Here is a 19,154-nt window from a genome sequence, read left to right as displayed (position 1 = left end):
ACTGCACCCAGCTGAGGTCCTGGGTAGCCGAGGGACCCAAGTTGCAGGTGGGGTGATAGCAGCAAAGGGGGCACTGGGTAGAGATCGCTGGGGAAGGAGGGGGTCCAGCAGCAGTGGTGGGAGTGGGGGAGGCTTTCAAGATGGCACCAGGTCCCTTTCTTCAGGCACTGAGTGTTTGTTTTTGTGGAGGGTCTCCTTGTTCCCATCAGGAACATGTAAGCAACCTCAAAAGGGTTCAGATTTCGGGCTGAGGGGGTGAGGCTCTTAAATGGGACATTAATTGCCCATGTGAAGGCCTCAATTGGCAGCAGTGCTGCAACACTGTCAACACCCACACTGCCCAGTCTTAATCAGGGCAGAGATAGGACTATGCTGAAAATGTATTGCTGAAAAAGCGCAGGTCAGGCAGCATCCAAAGATCAGGACAATCGACGTTTCGGGCATGAGCCCTTCTTCAGGAATGAGGAAAGTGTGTCCAGCAGGCTGAGATAAAAGGTAGGGAGGAGGGACTTGGGGGAGGGGCGTTGGAAATGCGATAGGTGGAAGGAGGTTAAGGTGAGGGTGATAGGTCGGAGTGGGGATGGGGGCGGAGAGGTCGGGTAGAAGATTGCAGGTTAGGAAGGTGGTGCTGAGTTCGAGGGTTGGGACTGAGACAAGGTGGGGGGGAGGGGAAATGAGGAAACTGGAGAAATCTGAGTTCATCCCTTGTGGTTGGAGGGTTCCTAGGAGGAAGATGGGACTATGGCAAGGTCCCTCACAGCCACCTGTTTAAACTCAGCCCCTATCTCCATCGACCTTATCTCAGGAAAAGCATTAAATTCTGCCCAATGTGTCTATTATATCATCATCAAAAGTATTTCTCTTCTGAATTACGTTTAACCCATTCAAGCACATCATGAGTTGCAATAGTTACAACTGACAGACATTAATGGAAAGAGATGTTTGAAGTTAGTCATGAATCAGTGAGGAAACTTGAATTCCAGTTTGGACAAATTTAGTCTTATGAAGGAAACCGTCTCGACCCTTATTATCAGGAAGCAGTTAGAAAACAGGGGGAATGGACTCGAGGAACTAGGGGAAAAGGCAGAAAATCAGGAACTGGAAAAATTCCCAGAAGTTGAAATCTCAGGTCTATATTCAGTCTGCTTTGTAAACGTTTCCAAATATTTCTTCTGTCCTCTCTCTCTCTCTCTCTCCATCCTATACTCTTCTTTCCTTCCAATGTACACACTTAACCTTCTCTCCATCTCACACTGTCTTCATTCTCAATATCATCACAAAATTAAAGATGGCCATTTGATTTTAAAGAGCTCATTCTGCTACCTTTGTTGAGATCTAGATCATGTAATCCCCTGCTACAAATATTACATCCCCAGGACCTGAAATCTGTGGGAACTGCTTACCTCACTGCACTTTCTCAAAGCACTTTATCAAACCCAAGTTTATCCTCAGCACATTATTAATTTTGGTAGTCACCATGGCTGGTTCTTAACCCTGGAGTGTTGCCTGGTAAGATTCAGGTTTCTCAATGAATTGAAGTACTGGCTGCAGTACCAGCAGCTGCCATTGGCTGCGCTACTGAGCAATACACAGTTGGCCAGCCAATTGATTGGCTGACAGCTTTTCGTTCAGACGACTCCCTGATCCTACAAAAACCCCAGTTAAAACCCATGAGTTGTCTTACACAGAGCCCTGATGTCAGTTCGAATGCAATTCCACATGTGGTCAAAGACAGAGAAAGGAGTGCAAAACACAAAAATAGTGAATTTCCTTTACATAGCACCTATCATCTTCTCAAGACATCCCAGAGCACTTTATAAACAATGAGATTATGTTTTGATGTGCATTCACTGTTCATGGCATGAATCGCAGCAAATTGCACACAGGAAATTCCCCACAAACAACATTGAGATTATCTGTTCTCGAGATGTTTGATGAGGGTTAAATGTTACTCCTCTCTTCTTCAGTACACTGCCCAATGATCTTTTGTGTTAATCTGAGTGGGAGGCTATGGTTTCAGTTTAACAGCTCTACAACAAAACACCAGGCCCGAGAGTACAACATTATCCAGTACTGTCTTGGGAGGGTTTGATTGGATGGTGTGATCACCTCCCTGGACTGAGGCTTGAATGCACGATGTTGTGGTTCACAAGCCAGAGTGCTACCTACACGGCTTGCACTGACGAGTAACCAATCTTCATGTGTCTGGGAATGGGCAGCATGGGGGTGGCACAGTGGCTCAGTGGTTAGCACTGCTACCTCACAGCACCAGAGACCCGGGTTCAATTCCCACCTCGGGCAACTGTCTGTGTGGAGTTTGCACGTTCTCCCCGTGTCTGCGTGGGATTCCTCCGGGTGCTCCGGTTTCCTCCCACAGTCCAAAGATGTGCAGGTTAGGTGAATTGGCCGTGCTAAATTGCCCGTAGTGTTAGGTGCAGGGCTAAATGTAGGGGAATGGGTCTGGGTGCGTTGCTCTTTGGAGGGTCGGTGTGGACTTGTTGGGCCGAAGGGCCTGTTTCCACACTGTAGGGAACCTCATCTAACGTCATGTCCAATTCAATGCTGGCAGCCCCATGCACTCAAACCAAACAGGAAATTTCTGCCTCACTCAGGGACAAAGAGGCCTGTTGTGGTGGACCAGAGGGAAACAGTTGGTTAGTGATAATGTCACTGACTAGTAATTAATCCAGAGGCCTGAGCTAACATCCTGGGGACAAAGATTCAAATCCCACCAAGGCAAACAGGGATAACTGGAATTAGTACAAATCAGGATTGAAGGGCTGATCTAATTCATGTAACTACTGTCAATTATTGAAAACAAATCCCATTCACTAACGCACTTTAAGGAGGGAAATCAGCTCTCCTTACCTGGCCTGGGCCACATGAGATGTGGTTGACTCTGAACGGCCCTCAGTGAAATTAGTGATGGGCAATAAAGACAGGCCTGACCGATGACACATCTATCCCGTGAAAAAAAGACAACAAAGTCACAATCCTCAACTGACAGGGAGGACAGGAGGACGAAGCTGGAATCTTCTAGCCTGCAGGGAAATTAGCTGAATAGGTGTGGAGGTGCCTTGACACGTGCGGCCGATTTGAACTTGTGGTCAAGCAACAACTCCTGGGGCCATTCGTTATTAAACGCCTTTCAGAGTTAGTCACAGCCAGCTGTAAATAATTAATATCCCACATATAGACACTGCTACACAGAATGCTGCCCCTGCAAATGGAATTCTCTCACTCTTCATAACGCGACCCCACAGGCAGGTAGGTTATTCCGGAGCTGTTTGTTACGAACAATGAAAATTCCAGACAGGCTGGCACACAAATTTATACTCTGACAGTTAGTGCTTCGGAAAACCCTGGAAAATTTCAGCAGACCGCACGGTTGGTTTCTGGATGGGCTGGGGAGAATCGTCTGAATCTGTCTCTCATTACTGACAGCCCCCTGAGAAAGATGCCTTCAAAACACGGCACAAACTGGGCCTGAATGACATGTCAGGGAGCTTCATGCATCGCCGATTCAAGGAACGAAAGCGAAAAGAGAGCGTATCACTTCAGTGCTGAAATTAAATATTTTTATCAAGCATCCTCAAAATATGCTGCAAGATAACGTGGTGCAGTGCACTCTGCACCATTCTGCTGTGGTATAACCAGTTTGGTTCTATTTCTAATCCTCTCTCCCCATTGGTCTCCCTGAAATATTCATTCAGTTTTCCTTTTGAAGCTGTAACAGTGGTCTCGCCCTCAGCATTCATGCCCCATCTACTAATACTATCCGTAAACATGCTTTTTCCCAGCCTCTTGCCATACTCTCTCAACGTCAGTTTTAAATTGGCCATCTCGGTTCATTGACTATCTAGAAATGGTCAATGGATTGGAGTGTACAGCCTGTTCAAAAGGCCTTCTCTGGGGCTCTAACCTTTTATTCTGTGACCCTTATGCCCAGAGAGGACTGAATTTCAAAACCAAGATTAGACTGGTGCTGGAAAAGCACAGCCAGGTCAGGCAGCATCCAAGGAGCAGGAAAATTGACGTTTCCAGCAAAAGCCCTTCATCAGGATTTCTCTACCTCAGCCTTATTCCTGATGGAGGGCTTTTACCTGAAGTGTCGATTTTCCTGCTCTTCAGATGCTGCCTGACCTGCTGTGCTTTTCCAGCACCACACTAATCTCCAGCATCTGCAGTACACACTTTCACCTGAATTTCAAAGCCATCAGACGCAGGCTACTACTAAGCTTAGCTCCTTAAGTTGGAAGGGTGGGATCCAACCTCTCAAATAGATAAAATACTGTAGATTCTGGAAGTCTAACTCAGCCACAGGTAATGCTGGAGAAACTCAGCTGGTTCAGCAACATCTCTGGAGAGAGAAACAGAGTCAATATTTCAAGGCAATATGACTCTTTGTCAGAAACTAGAGATGAGGTACTTCTGTTGTGTGAGGAGACTGGAAGGCAGAAGCGATAGGAGCAGGAGACACTATTTGGCCGATTAAAGTTGCTCCACTATTCAACACAATTCTGCCCAACCATCTTTCTGCCTGTTCGCCATATTCCTCGACCCCCTGAGAAATCAAAAGCTGTGTGCGCCAGCTTTGACCATATTCGAAGATGGAGTAGCAAAGATTCTCACAGTGTGTATAATCGGCTCCTTGTCTGATTGGCAGCATGTGACAAGTGGAATCCCACAAGGGCCTGCACTTGGACCTCAACCTTTCATAGTTTACACCAATGACTTAAACAAGGAGAGCAAAGGTGCATGAGCTACATTCACGGATGGCACACAGAAATGTCGCAAAATAGAAAACCCCAAAGGACTGTGAATGCTGTAAATCAGGAACAAAAACAGACACTGCATCATCTGTGGACAGAAATCAGGAACAACGTTTTGGGTCAAAAGACCCTTCCTCCCTCCCTCCATCCGATACATCCACTCTGATTTCTCTCCACAGATGCTGCCAGGCCTGCTGAGCTTTTCCTGCAATCTCTGTTTTTGCTTCTGATGAAGGAAAACATGTTGTGGTGAAGAAATAAGAACTTTCAAACAAACACAGATAGGTTAAGTGAGAGGGCAGATGGAGTATAGTGTGACAAAATGTGAGGCGGTTCACTTTGGCAGGAAGAATGAAAAGAAAACAGAGTATTACTCAAACTGAAAACCCAATTCCCACCTCAGGCGACATTCTCCCCATGTCTGTGTGGGTTTCCTCCCACAGTCCAACAATGTGTAGGTTAGGTGAATTGGCCATGCTAAATTGCCCATAGTGTTAGGGGAAGGGGTAAATGTAGGGGAATGGGTCTGGGTGGGTTGCTCTCCAGAGGGTTGGTATGGACTTGTTGGGCTGAAGGGCCTGTTTCCACACTTTAAGTAATCTAATCTAATACAGTGTTCCAGGTGCACTCTCACCAATACCCCATACAATTATAACAAGACTTTTTTTTTGTTTGTGAACGCCAAATCCCTTGCAATAAATGCTAAGGTGCCATTTTGCTTGCTCTATCTACATGCTAACTTTTAAAATTCTTTGTACAGTATGAACATTCCTAAGGCCTTCTAAACATCAACATTTCCAACATATACACCTTTTAAAAAACAATTCTGTCTTCCTATTCTCCCACCCAAAGCTAATAACCTCACACCTCTCCACATTATGTGCCATCTCTCACCTTGTTGCCCTCTCAGTAAATATACCTGTATCCTGATTTGCAGTCTCTGCGTCACCCTTACCCAAATTTGTACTCTCATAGAGTCATACAGAATGGAAATGGTCCCTTCAGTCCGACTAGTCCCCACCAACCATGTTCCCAAACTAAACTAGCTCCATTTGCTTACGTTTGGCCAATATCCCACCTAACCTTTCCTCTCTATGGTCGTATGCATCTGTTTTTTAAATATCATAACTGTACCTGCATCCACCACTTTTTCTGGCAGTTCGTTCCACACATTAACCACTGTGCCAAAAAGCTCCCCCGCCCCCCGCCACCTCCCGATGGTCTTCTTAAAATTTTTCTCCTGTCACCTTACTAAAAAGCCCCCTAGTTTTGAACTCCCCCACCCTAGGGAAACTTGGTTACCTTACTGTCTCTCTCTCTCTTTAAGTAAATATAGTTTGTAAATAGTTGAGGCTCCAGCACTACTTATTGTCATGCTGCTTGCGTCACAGTCTCTCAACTTAAAAATGCCTTATTTATGCCCACCTTATGTTCCCTGTCCACCGAGGAACAAGTACAAGAGGGCGTAGACTTAAAGTGACATGCTAAAGAAGAAAAGGTGAAGTGAGGAAAAACTTTTTCATTCAATGAGTAGTTAGGGTATAGAATACACTGCTCAGAAATGTGGTGGAGGCAACTTCAGCTGAGGCATCCAGGAGGATGGGTATTTGGATAAAAACCAATGTGCAAGGGCATGGGGAGAAAGCAGGAGATTGGCATGAGGCAATGATGCCTATTTAACAAATTGGTGCAGGAATAATAGATGGGGTTGTCAAGTAATCCTCTACTCAAACTAATAGATTATCGCTCATTTGATTAACCCTTACCTTCATTACTAACACTTTGTGTGACGTCTTATCAAACAACTTTTGGAAATCCAGCTACACTGCATCAAGTTGTTCTTCTTTATCTCCCCTACATCCTGAAAAACCCTTAAAAATTATAAGATACAGCTTCTCTGCGATAAATCCAATGTCTCATCAACCTGGGATTTTCTAGGTGCATTTTTCACACTTCTTTAATAATAAAGAATCCCCAGCACAGTCCCAATGGCTAATGCCAGGTGTGGAGATGCTGCTGTTGGACTGGGGTGGACCAGATCAAAGTCACATGACACCAGGTTATAGTCCAACAGGTAAAAAAAAGTTAGAAATAAGTTGGTGCTGGAGACAAACCGAATAATAAAACACACATTTGGCTTGTCTCCAGCACCATCGTATCTTTTAATATTTTGTGATTAATTGGATTATGGATTATCCCTTCACTTATTATTCAGCTGTTGATATTTTACTCACACCATCTGACACTCTTCATCACCTGTAGAGACCTATTATTTGGCCAATCGACACTCCATTCACACCGTTTGTGTGATCTTTTGATCTCTGATTATAAAAGCTGTGCCTGGGTGCACTGCACCTGAAGAAGGGACAGTGCTCTGAAAGCTTGTGATTTCAAATAATACTGTTGGACTATAACCTGGTGTTGTGTGACATCTGACCTAATGCCAGGTGGACGGACATGTAGTTACCTGCTTTATGTCTTTCTCTTACTGTTATGGAACAGCCAGACACCCTCAAAACATTTTAAGAAGGTAGCCCAGACCCTAAGCTGCAGATGTAAAGCAGCTGGTCAAACCACTCAGCTTTAAACAAAACAGAATTGATTCAAACACTTTGGATGAATAACAAACAAATGAAACCAGAATTTAGAATAGCTTAACTTATTTGATAACCCAACTGACTCTATCACAACTTAATGAAGGAGCTGTTTCAAGCCCCACAACATCCCATAAACACACCCCTTTGCAAATTCAAACGCAGGCTCTTACAAGCAGGAGAGGTTTCGGAGAGAACATTCAGGTTAAGACCTCTGTTGAAGCCTCTTTTCACTGTAGTTGTTTTTCTAGGTCCCCAGCAGTTTTCTGCTAAAAACAGACCAAACTAGAAAAAGCCTGAACTGGGAGAACTGACCACTCCCCTGCCATTGTTCAAAGTAAGCCACTTCCAGACATATCAGAACCTCTGCATTTATGACCCCTTTTGAAAAAAAACCAAGGACAACATAACCTTGTTAAAGGGGCAGCATCATCACACTATCTTGAGTAGCAGTGTTGCATTAACTAATTCCCAATTTGCCGGGACCATTCCAGAATTGAGGAAATTTTGGGAATCTTTAGCCAGCACATCCACAGTCTCTGCAGCTATTTCATTTTGAATTCTAGGATGTGGGTCATCGGGTTCTGGGGATTTATCATATTTTAGTCACAAGCTTCCCAAGTGTAATTCCCCAGCTCATTTTTTTTTCCTTAATTTCCTCACTGCTTGTAGCATTTAGATTTCTGGTACATAACCTGTGAATTCTCACCTGAATATACACTCAATGAGCTGGATCTTCTAGATTCGGAGAAACTGTGCAGACTGTTTAAAAATGGCAGAATAGAGGATAAGGATACAGGTCACCAATGTGCACCCTGTGCTCCTGAATTGGCAGGCAGTGGCAGACATTCTCTCATGCTCCCCACACTCCCCATACCATGATCTTCATGGAATCAGGCCAGCTTTTCAAGTCCTTGTGGTTTATAGTCTCTCAGAGATATCTGAACCATAGTTGGGATGAGGGAATCTTTTGGAGTTAAACCCAAAGCTCTTTCCCATGATTCCAATGCAAATCAATGCCCCTCTACCAAACCCCATAGTCCTTTATACTCTCCATGCCAATTTGTGGCCTCTAACCGACTCTCTAGCCCTTCATATCCTCCATACCAAACTGTGACACATCCATGCCCATTCTCCCACTTTGCACTCTGTGTAGAACCAATGATCTGCATAGTAACAATAGCATGTGTGGGAACACCTTAAATATATTCATTCATTCATGACTTTCTATTTTCTTAAAAAACAAATTAACTGCAGCACTTGCAAAGTGTCAGTTGTTCAGAGTCTTAGAAGTCTTTGACTTTTTGACATTTCTGTGTTGTGTCAAGAAACATTGCATAACTGAGAGAATAGATCGCGGAGAACGAACATCAATTAAACAATACTTTGAGTGATTTATTGCTGTAACATGGACTGAGCTCCAGTGAAAAGTGTTGTTTTGCATGCTATACAGGAAGAACGTAGTATACAAAGTGCATCAAGGTAGCAGAACAGAGTTCAGAATACAGTGTTACAGCCGCAGAGAGAGAGGTCAGAATTAACATCTGAGAGGTCTGTTCAAAAGTCTGACAACAGTAGGGAAGAAAACTGTTCTTGAATCTATTTTACCTTGGGCTCAGCTGTTTCAACAGAATAATGGAGGGCTAGGCTCATAGCAAGGCTTCATTATGAATTCTTGGTTGTGAGAACAGCCGTCAGGATCAATGACACCCGATGTTAAACCACGGGTGCTTACCAGTGTTAAAAGGACAACAGCAGCAATCCATGCAAGTCAGCAGTTTAGATTCCCCTACAGTGTGGAAACAGGCCCTTCAGCCCAACAAGTCCACACTGACCCTCCAAGGAGTAACCCCCAACCCCGGACTCATTTCCCACTGACTAATGCTCCTAACACTACGGGCAATTTAGCATGGCCAATTCACCTAACCTGCACATCTTTGGACTGTGGGAGGAAACCAGAGCACCCGGAGGAAACCCACACAGACACGGGGAGAATGTACAAACTCCACACAGTTAGTCACCTGAGGCTGGAATCGAACCTGGGACCCAGGTGTTGTGAGGCAGCAGTGCTAACCACTGAGCCACCGTGCCACCCCTACGACAGACCACGTGTTGGAAAGGAATATCCAGAACAAGGAAGCCACAAACATCGCTCAAAGAGTTAAATAAAGCACACTCAGAATCAGATCAGGAGGAAAGTGAAGATCTCTGTGATGAGAGACAATATCTGACAGGTATACAACCCTATTATTCAAATAATTGCTCAGTCATAAAAAAACTTAAACATTACTTAAAAGAGATGTGAAGTCTTAGCTTTTTTACCTTGCAATCATCTGGATTGACAGGCAAGAAGCCAAATTTGGAAAGGGATTGGCAATTTATACCGGTATGAGAAAAGGGTGCTAATTGGATGGAACACGGGTGATGCAGAAAAAACTAGCTAACTAACCCCCTACCAAACAGGCAAATGTAGTTTGTCATGGGGAATCCAGCAGGGACAGGCAGTCTCCAAAGCACTTCCTCAATGAAAAAGGTGCACAATCTCCTTTTGTCTACATAGAACACAGAACAGTACAGCGTAGGAACAGAGCCTTTAGCCCATGCTGTCTGCACTGACATGGTACCAGTTTAACTAATCCCACCTACCTGGACATGGTCGATATCCCTCTATTCCTTGCTTGTTCATCCATCTGTATAAAGGCCTCTTAAACGGTGCGATCATATCTGCTCTACACCTCCCAACTGGTGGGTTTCACATGCCTACCACCCTCTGTGTAAAATATTTTCCCGGTGACACAGTGGCTTGGTAGTTGGCGCTGCTGCCTCACAGTACCAGGGACTGAGGTTCGATACCACCTTTGGGTGACTGTCAATGTGGGGTTTGCACATTCACCCTGTGTCTGCAATATTTTCCTCTGGGTGCTCCAGTATCTTCTCACAGTCCAAAGATGTGCAGGTGAGGTGGATTGACCATGCTAAATTGCCCCTAGTGCCTAAGGAAGTGCAGGTTGGGTGAATTAGCCATGGGAAATGCAGGCTTACGGGCAAAGGGTAGGGTTCTGTCTGGAGGGTCAGTGTGGACTCGATGGGCTGATTGGCCTGCCTCCACACTAGAGGGATTCTATCTCCCTTCAACTCTTCCCCTCTCACCTTAAACCTATGCCCCTTTGTATCTGAACATTTTCATTCTGAGAAAAAGACTCTATCCTATCCATGCCTCTCATGATTTTAGATCAGGTCACCCCTCAGCCTCCAAGGTTCCTCAGACAGCTGTTCCTGCTGTACCCTAAGATCCACAATTAATGCACTACCACATACACTCTCTCTCTCTCTCCCCATCAGCTCTGCCTCGTGCTAGCTCAAAGATGTCCTGGTGTGCAGTTCCATTCCATTCCTCCTCTTATTCGTCACTTTAATAGGAAGCTTTTTCTCTTCCTTACAAGTGTTAAGGAACACAGGCTCCAACAACTCACAGGTCCCGTCACCCTCTGGATTATTCCTTCCCTCTGCTTCTAGTCTTCTTCCAATCCCACCTCTTGCCGTGTATTCTAACCTCCTCCTCTCTGAAGCTGACTGATCTGCAATGTGGGGCGGCAGCACGGTGGCTCGGTGGTTAGCCCTGCTACCTCATAGCACTATGGACCAGAGTTCGGCGACTCTCTGTGTGGAGTTTGCACATTCTCCCCAGTGTCTGTGTGGGTTTCCTCCCACAATCCAAAGATGTGCAGGTTAGGGTGGATTGGCTGTGCTAAATTGTCCAGGGGTGTGTAGGTTAGGGGAATGGGTCTGGGTGGGTTGCTCTTCGGAGGGTCAGTGTGGGCTTGTTAGGCCAAAAGGCCTGTTTCCACACTGTAGAGATTTGATTATTGTAATTGGCAAAAGATTCAGATGTATCCCTGTATGTCCTCATCACTAAGGATTTCAGGCATTGCATGATGTGAACAATTCTTCTCTTGCCTCGGCCTGTGAGTCCATTCCTTTAGGCTCTGCTCCATGGACCCTTTCACTTGTCTCAGTAATCCTGCTCTACTTGGGCCCCACTTGGGGGAAAGAAATGACCTTCTAAAGAAGGGTTATAGCAGACTCGAACCATGAACCCGCTTTCTGTCTCCACAGTTACTGCCAGACCTGCTGAGTTTCTCCAGCATTTTCTGTTCTTGTTGCGGATTTCCAGCATCCGCAATGTTTTCCTTTTGCCTAAATATGGGCTCTTCTGATGAAGTAGTAGTGGCCCTCCCTCAAGCCAGGAAGCCCAGGCTCAGGTCCTACCTGCTTCAGAGGTGTCTACTAACATTTCTGAACAGATTAATTAGAAACTATCTAGAATACAGTTTAAAAGTTCTTAAAGTGCGCAGGCAAAATAAAGTCTCATTTATTCCCCAACACCATCACTTTGATTCAAATCCAGAGAAATTATCCTTGACCCTCAAGTCTTGAGGTTTGATGTAACTGTTCCTCCCCAGCTCTGTCCTGTCAACTATGAAGTCTCCTTACATGAATACTCATAAAATTGGCAGCTTTGCCTTTCGAAGAGGCAGTCAGCATTACCTGCGCAAATGGGTGACAGTAGGACCCTGAGACAGGCAGTCAACAGCAAACAGAAGAGTGAGTGAGAAAAAGATTCAAAGTCACGGGCTCAGCATTACCTACAGGAGTGAGAGGAGGGAATCCAGTTACAGTCGGTCATACAGTCATAGAGGAGCAAGTGAGGACTGCAGATGCTGAAGATTGGTGTCAAAACGTGTGGTGCTGGGAAAGCACAGCCGGTCAGGCAGCATCCGAGGAGCAGGAGAGTCGACATTTCCCTCAGATGCTGCTGTGCTTTTCCGGCGCCACACGTTTTGACTTTGATAGAGTCGTAGAGTTGTACAGCACAATACAGACCCTTTGGTCCAACGCTTCCACACCATCCAGATATCCCAACCCAATGTAGTCCCATTTGCCAGCATTTGGCCCATATCCCTCCAAATCCTCCTATTCATATACCCATCCAGATGCCTTTTAAATGTTGTAATTGTACCAGCCTCCACCATTTCCTCTGGCAGCTCATTCCATACACACACCACCCTCTGTGTGAAAATGTTGTCCCTTAGGTCCCTTGTAAATCTTTCCCCTTTCACCTTAAACCTGTGCCCTCTAGTTCTGGACTCCCCTACCTTGGGGAAAAGAGCTTGGCTATTCACTCTATCCATACCCCTCGTGGACCATTTGTAGATAGTACGCACTGCTTCCATTGAGCATTGGTAGTGAAGGGAGTGGATGTGGTGCCAATCAAGCGAGTTGCTTTGTCCTGGACGGTGTCAAGTTTCTTGAGTGTTGGGAGACAAGGGAAGAGTTTGCTGGGACCCTGCTGCAGAAATCTAATACTTTGCTGGCTCCAGGTGATTGGACCATAGCTAATATGGTTCCGTTGTTCGAGAAAGGCAGCAAGGATAGACCAGCGTAATGTTTCTTCTTCATTCATGGGATAAAGGCATCACTGGCTGGGCCAGCGTTAATTACCCATCCCTAATTGCCCAGAGGGCAGTTAAGATGTTGACTACATTTCTGTGAATCTGCACTGACGGAGTCCTCTGTTGTCCTGACCAATAGTTGTGCCTTAACCAGCACCAAAAATACAGATCGCTTTGTTCATTGCTCTTTGGGAGAGCTTGCTGTGCACAGATTAACTGCTGCATTTCCCACATTAGCTGCCATTCATCAAAAGCACTTGATTTAACTCTGAAGTGCTTTAATGTGAACGAGCGCTCCATAAATGCAAGTCTATCTTGCTTTCTTTGTGGTTCTATTGTTAACAACAGCAGATGGACTCTCCCCAGATTCACCAAGGTTAGAAGTTATTTGATGATGGCCCAAAGCTAGTCATAGAGGTCTACGGCCCATCGTGTCTGGGTCAGTCAGGTCAGGGAGGCAAGTAGATTGTGCAGAGGACATAAGGAGTCTGCAAGGGGTTATAGATCGGTTCAGTGAGTGGGCACATTTCAGGCAAATGGAGTGCAACGTGGGAAAATGTGTTGTGACCCACTCTGTCGGGAAGCAGAGAAAAGCAGGTTAATTTTAGATTGAGAGACACCACAGACTGCTGCAGAGAGACTTGGATGTCCTTGTACATGAATCATAAGAGATCATCAGGCAGTACATGAAGGAACTAGGCAGGCAGGTGGAGTGCTGGCCCTTATTGCAACTAAGATGGAGCAGAAAAATAGAGACATCTTGCTGCAACTGTACAGACAGTGGGGAAACCGCAAATGGACAACTGTATGACGTTCTGCTTCATTAAGGGTTTCTACTTGTTCTGGAAGCAATTCAGAGAAGGTTCACAAGGTTGACTCTGGAGATGATGAGTTTGTCTTCTGCAGGTTGGGTCTATACTCATCTGAGTTTAGGAAAAAAACGATAGGTGATCGTATTAAAAGATGTCAGCTATGTGCATTGGGAAGCACGGTTTACAAATATGGGATCGTCCTGTTGAGGCAGAGGTGAAGCGCACTTCCTTCTCTCAGAGAGTCAATATTGTTTGGAATTCTCTCCCTCAGAGAGTAGTGGGTCAGTGAATATATTCAGGACTGAGTTTGACTGAGTTTTGATCCGAATGGAAATCAAGGGTTATCGGGGGTTCAGGTAGTGGTGTAAGGCCCCAATCCAATCAGCCATGATCTTATTGAACAGCAGAGTAGTTCTGATGGGATGAATGGCCTACTCCTGCTCCTACTTCTTGAGATCTTACGATCCCTTCACGCACGTCATTTGGAACGGATTTTCTGATCCTGAATGTTCTGGCTGTCTGTGGAATTGGTTGCCACAAATAATTTACAAGAGCAGCTACAGTTGAGATCTATTTGATTGGCTGTGAAGCACTTTGGGATATGCTGGGGTCGTGAAGGATGGATTTAAAGGTACGATCAATGAGCAAGAGAAGCCCTACAGAAATTCAACCCAACACACCAGCTACATCATTGAAATTCTCACTGAGGAGCCTGGCTTCCTGTCGATGCGAGGTAATTTGCAAGAAATGTCATTAATCCAAATATAGATTTGCCCTTTAACAGAACACGTTAAATCCTTACAGTTTGCTGTTTTCTTAGTCTGTTGCCCGCAAATCGCACCAATTTTGTAGGGAGGATCAGCAGAGTAAAGCTTGAATCAATCTGTTGATTCTCCACTGTATTTCTTTAATGGGTTTTTATATTACCAACTAGCACTGCATCTGCTGTTTGATGTCAAATTAAACAGAGTGCTATAGATTCAAACAGGTCCCAATGCAGCGCAGTTTTTCAATAAATATTTTTGTGAATTTTCATTTCAAAGATAGAAAAGCTTTTTGCTTCTGATTTCTGCACCATTTTCTCTTGACCACTGTCCGGTTTACACAACACAATAGACAGGGCTGCCTATTCCACGATCTCAACCAACACTGGCCAGGCAACATTGCCTCTCATTTCCAGTAGCTGTTGCACTGTTGCACTGCACGGGCCTTTAAGACCAACACGTACTCACAAACGTGTGCACCTTAATGGGAACGGTGCATGTGCACAGCTTGTTCGTTCGCTGCACAATGCATGCTCCTCTGCTGCTGCAGGCATGCCCTCCATGTTACATTGAGGGAACACTGCTGCCTACCTTTACCCCTAGCATCTCTCCTGGAGCTACTGACACCCACTGAGACCCTCTGACCCAGACTTTGCAATCAAGCTGTTGCAGTGGTATTTCAACCCGAGCCATGATGGTTGGGTTTGTGGGGGGGGGGGGGGGTGGGTGCTGTTGTGGGGTGGTGGGGGCGGGTGGTGCTACTTCTGGATTACTGACCCAGAGATAGTTCACAAAAGTGGATGTTCGGCCACTAGTGGGGCTGGCGCATTCACAGTGGAGAGATTTTTACCACATGTTTGATAATTACTACCTTGCAACCTCTCTGACCTCAAATAGCCAATTTTATAGTTATGCAGACACATTCTTTTCGAAATGTTAGTGGCTTTCAAGAGAATAAAACTTAGAACTGTATTTGCTCTCACATTTTTGTCTGTCCCCATTATCTGTCTGTCTCTATTTCATATTCCTTTCTCAATAGCTTTCATACTATCTCTGCATCGTTTCTGCCTAATTTGCAGTTGGTGTCTTGTCCTGTCTGGATTACAAGCCACAGTCTGTGGCATCCTGCTCACATAGAGAGCAAATTGCTGGAGAAACTCAGCAGGTTTGACAACATTCTGCTGAAAGAGAATTAGAGTTAATGTTTGGAGTCCGATACAACTCTTTTATCAGAATCAAAATGTTAACTCTATTTCTCCCTCTGCAAAAGCTGGCAGATTTGCTGAGTTTCTCCAGCACTTTTGTTTTGGATTTCCAGCATCCACTACTTCTAGCCCATCCCTAATTACCCAGAGGGCAGTTTAAGAGTCAACCCCATTGCTGTGAGCCTGGAGTCACATGTAGGCCAGACCAGGTAAGGACAACAGCTGTCTCTCCCTAAAAGGCATTAGTGAACCAGATGTTTTTTTAGTGACAATTGATATTAGACTAGATTTTTTATTCCACATTTTTACTGGGGTAAAGACAGAGCAAACTGGAAGGACAGCATCTCATTTTCAACCTGGGGATACTGCAGCCTTCAGGAATTAATATCAAGTTCAAGAATTTTAGGGCCCACTTCCAAGTCCTTGGCCCCACCTCCACACACCAAACTTTGGCATCACATGGGCTGCTTTCACCACAGATGCTGCCTCACACCTGCTGTGCTTTTCCAGCGCCCCACTCTGCTTTCACCACAGCCAACTCATTTTCACCCACTAATACCCTCCCCGCCCCCATTAGCAGCTTTATTTTCTACCCAACTCATCAGTACCCACTCCTCTGCCTGCCCAACGGCTGTTGGCACTCTCTGGGCTCCATCTCCTACTACCGATCACTCCTTCCCTTTCCCACCCTGCCATCTTCAGCGTTTGTTCCAACCTCTTCCTAGCCACAAACAGTTGGTGTCTAGTCCTGTCTGGGATTACACGCTACAGTCTGTGGCATTCTGCTCACAATAGAAAGCAACTTGCTGGAGAAACTCAGAAGAAGTGTTGACTCTGCTTTCTCTCCATAGATACTGACAGACCAGCTGAGTTTCCCCAGCCAGTTCTGTTTTGTTTCAGATTTCCAGCATCCATCAGTCTTTGGTTTTTTTTTCCCCGTTTGAAAGATTGCAGAAGAAAGGACTGATTGATGGGAGTTTGAATCTCCGCAGAGGTGTGGGGGAGGAGTAACTCAAAGCAAGTAACAAGGCAATAAGCCTTCAGTTCGATATCGTCAGCATCAGGAGGGAACTTAGCTCGCGGTAAGTTTAATCTTTTCTGACAATCAATATTAGACTAGTTTTTGATTCCACATTTTTATTGGGATGAGGATAGAGAAAATTGGAAGAACAGCATCTGGATTATATTTTTGAGCTATCTGAAGATAAAACCTTATTCCCACAGCAGTCCTTGCAATCAATGACCCTCACAATCTATGATTCATTCCTGAAAATTGGTCTTGTATAATTGTCCTGTGCTTTTAGCTCACTGGAGGGAATGACAAACAGAGGCCTATCCAGAGAAGGGCCTGAAAGACTGTCACCAGACCTGAGTTATGCTGCTGGCTTCATCTCACTGCACACATCCATCACACCCGCAACAAAGAACTATACTCCCTGAGCAGATCGTGTGAAGTGTGAGGAAAGGATTGGCGGCAATGTCCCTTCAACCAAGACAACCCAATTTATGGTCTGTATTGGTAACCTGCTCTGCTTGTGTCGTTGCTGTTTCAATGTCGTGAGTGCGGTCATTTTGAAAAATGCATTAACAATACATCAGAAACCCAAGACCTTTCAGTAATAGCAACTCAAGATAAATTTACAGCAATGCAGAGTTAAATTTCAGGGTAACTATCATTGCTCCACCTGATGGAATACAAGAAATAAAGCACTTAAACTCAGGCTTCTCCAATCCCTGGTCTTTGGGGACAGCAAGTGGGACATCTGTAGGAAGGAATTTGCGTTCATTAATTTTTGTGTTGCCTTGCACTGTGATTATTTTGACTGTTTCTCCAGTTTCTTGACCCATCAGCACCCATTTCCTTCCCCGTCTTGAACGACTGGAACTGAATCCAACGACACCCCTGATGAATCTAGCCCAGTGAAAACTTCAAAAGTGAGATCAATAGAGTTTTATATGACAACAAGGAGCAAAGTAAGACAGGTAGATTAGGATCCAGGTCAGCCATGATGTAAGTCAATGGCGAAGAATACTCAAGAGGGCTGAATGGCCTCAAGTTCTTGCTATATTCATGGTCAATTAATATTTGGCTTCCACCCACATTACCAAGAAGTCTATGAAGGTATATAGCTTCAGAAGTATATCCTGCTTTTATATTCTAATCTTCTTGAGATGAATGACACCATTATATTTGCCTTCCCAACTACTGACTCAACCTTACGTTTACCTTAAGTGAAACTAGAACTCCCAAGTCTCTTTGCACTTCAGATTTCTGAATTTTCTCCCTATTTAGAAAATAATTCACACCTCCAGCCTTCCTACCAAAGTACATTATCTCATACTTTCCCACAATGCACTCCATCTGCCACTTCTTTGCCCACCCCCGCTAACCTGTCCAAATCTTTCTGCAGCCTCCCCCCCACCTCCTCAACGCTATCTGTCCCTCTAACTGTCTTTGTAACATCTGCCATCTTAGCCAGAATGCCCTCAGTCCCTTCATCCAGATTGTTAAATGTACAAAGCGAAAAGTTGTGGTCCCATCACTGAGCTTTGTGGAACATCACTTGTCACCAGTTGCCATCCTGAGAAAGATCCTTTTATCCCCACTCACTGCTTTCTACCAGACAGCCAAGCTTCTATCTATGCTAGTGCCTTACCTCTAACACCATGGGGCCCTTATCTTACTCATCAGACTCCTGTGTGGCACCTTGTCAAAGGCCTTCTTGAAGTCCAGGTAGATAACATCCATTGGTTCTCTTTGATCTAACCTGCTCGTTACCTCCACAAAGAATTCTAGCAGATTTGTCAGGTATGACCTCCCCTTGATGAAACCATGCTGACTGTACCCTATTATACTAAACACTTCCAAGTATTTAGAAATCTCATCCTTCACAGCCGACTCCAGGATCTTACCTATGACTGAAGTCAGGTTAATCAGTCTCTCATTTCTCTTTTATTGCCTTACTCCTTTCTTAATCGGGGGTGGGGGGGGGGGGGGTGAGGAGGTGGTTACATTAACGATTTTCCACTCCTCTGGGACTCTCCCTGACTACAGTGATACCACTAAAGCCTCCACTATCTTTTCAGCTGTCTCCTTCAGAACTCTAGGGTGTAGTCCTTCTGGTCCAGGTGATTTATCCACTTTGAGCACTTTCCATTTCTCTATACCTTCTCCTTGGTGATGAACACTGTACTCATCTCTGACCCCCCCCCCCCAACTCTCTTGAATCTTTGGGCTATAACTCATGTCTTCCACTGTGAAGACTGATGCAAAGTGCTTCTTCAGTACCTCAGCCATTTCTTTGTTCCCCATTACCACTTCTCCAGCATCATTTCCCAGTTGCCCAATGTCCACTTTTGCCTCTCTTTTGGCTTTTAGATTAGATTAGATTAGATTACTTACAGTGTGGAAACAGGCCCTTCGGCCCAACAAGTCCACATCGACCCACCGAAGCGCAATCCACCCAGACCCATTCCCCTACATATATCTAAAGAAATGCTTGCAATCTTTCCTAATATTACTGGCTAATGTACTGTCATATTTAATCTTCTCC

The sequence above is a fragment of the Chiloscyllium punctatum genome, chromosome 29, assembly GCF_047496795.1.
Source record: "Chiloscyllium punctatum isolate Juve2018m chromosome 29, sChiPun1.3, whole genome shotgun sequence".
In the NCBI taxonomy this organism is placed as follows: domain Eukaryota; kingdom Metazoa; phylum Chordata; class Chondrichthyes; order Orectolobiformes; family Hemiscylliidae; genus Chiloscyllium; species Chiloscyllium punctatum.
The sequence above is the reverse complement of the archived record's forward strand: the minus strand, read 5'-3'. Positions refer to the sequence as shown.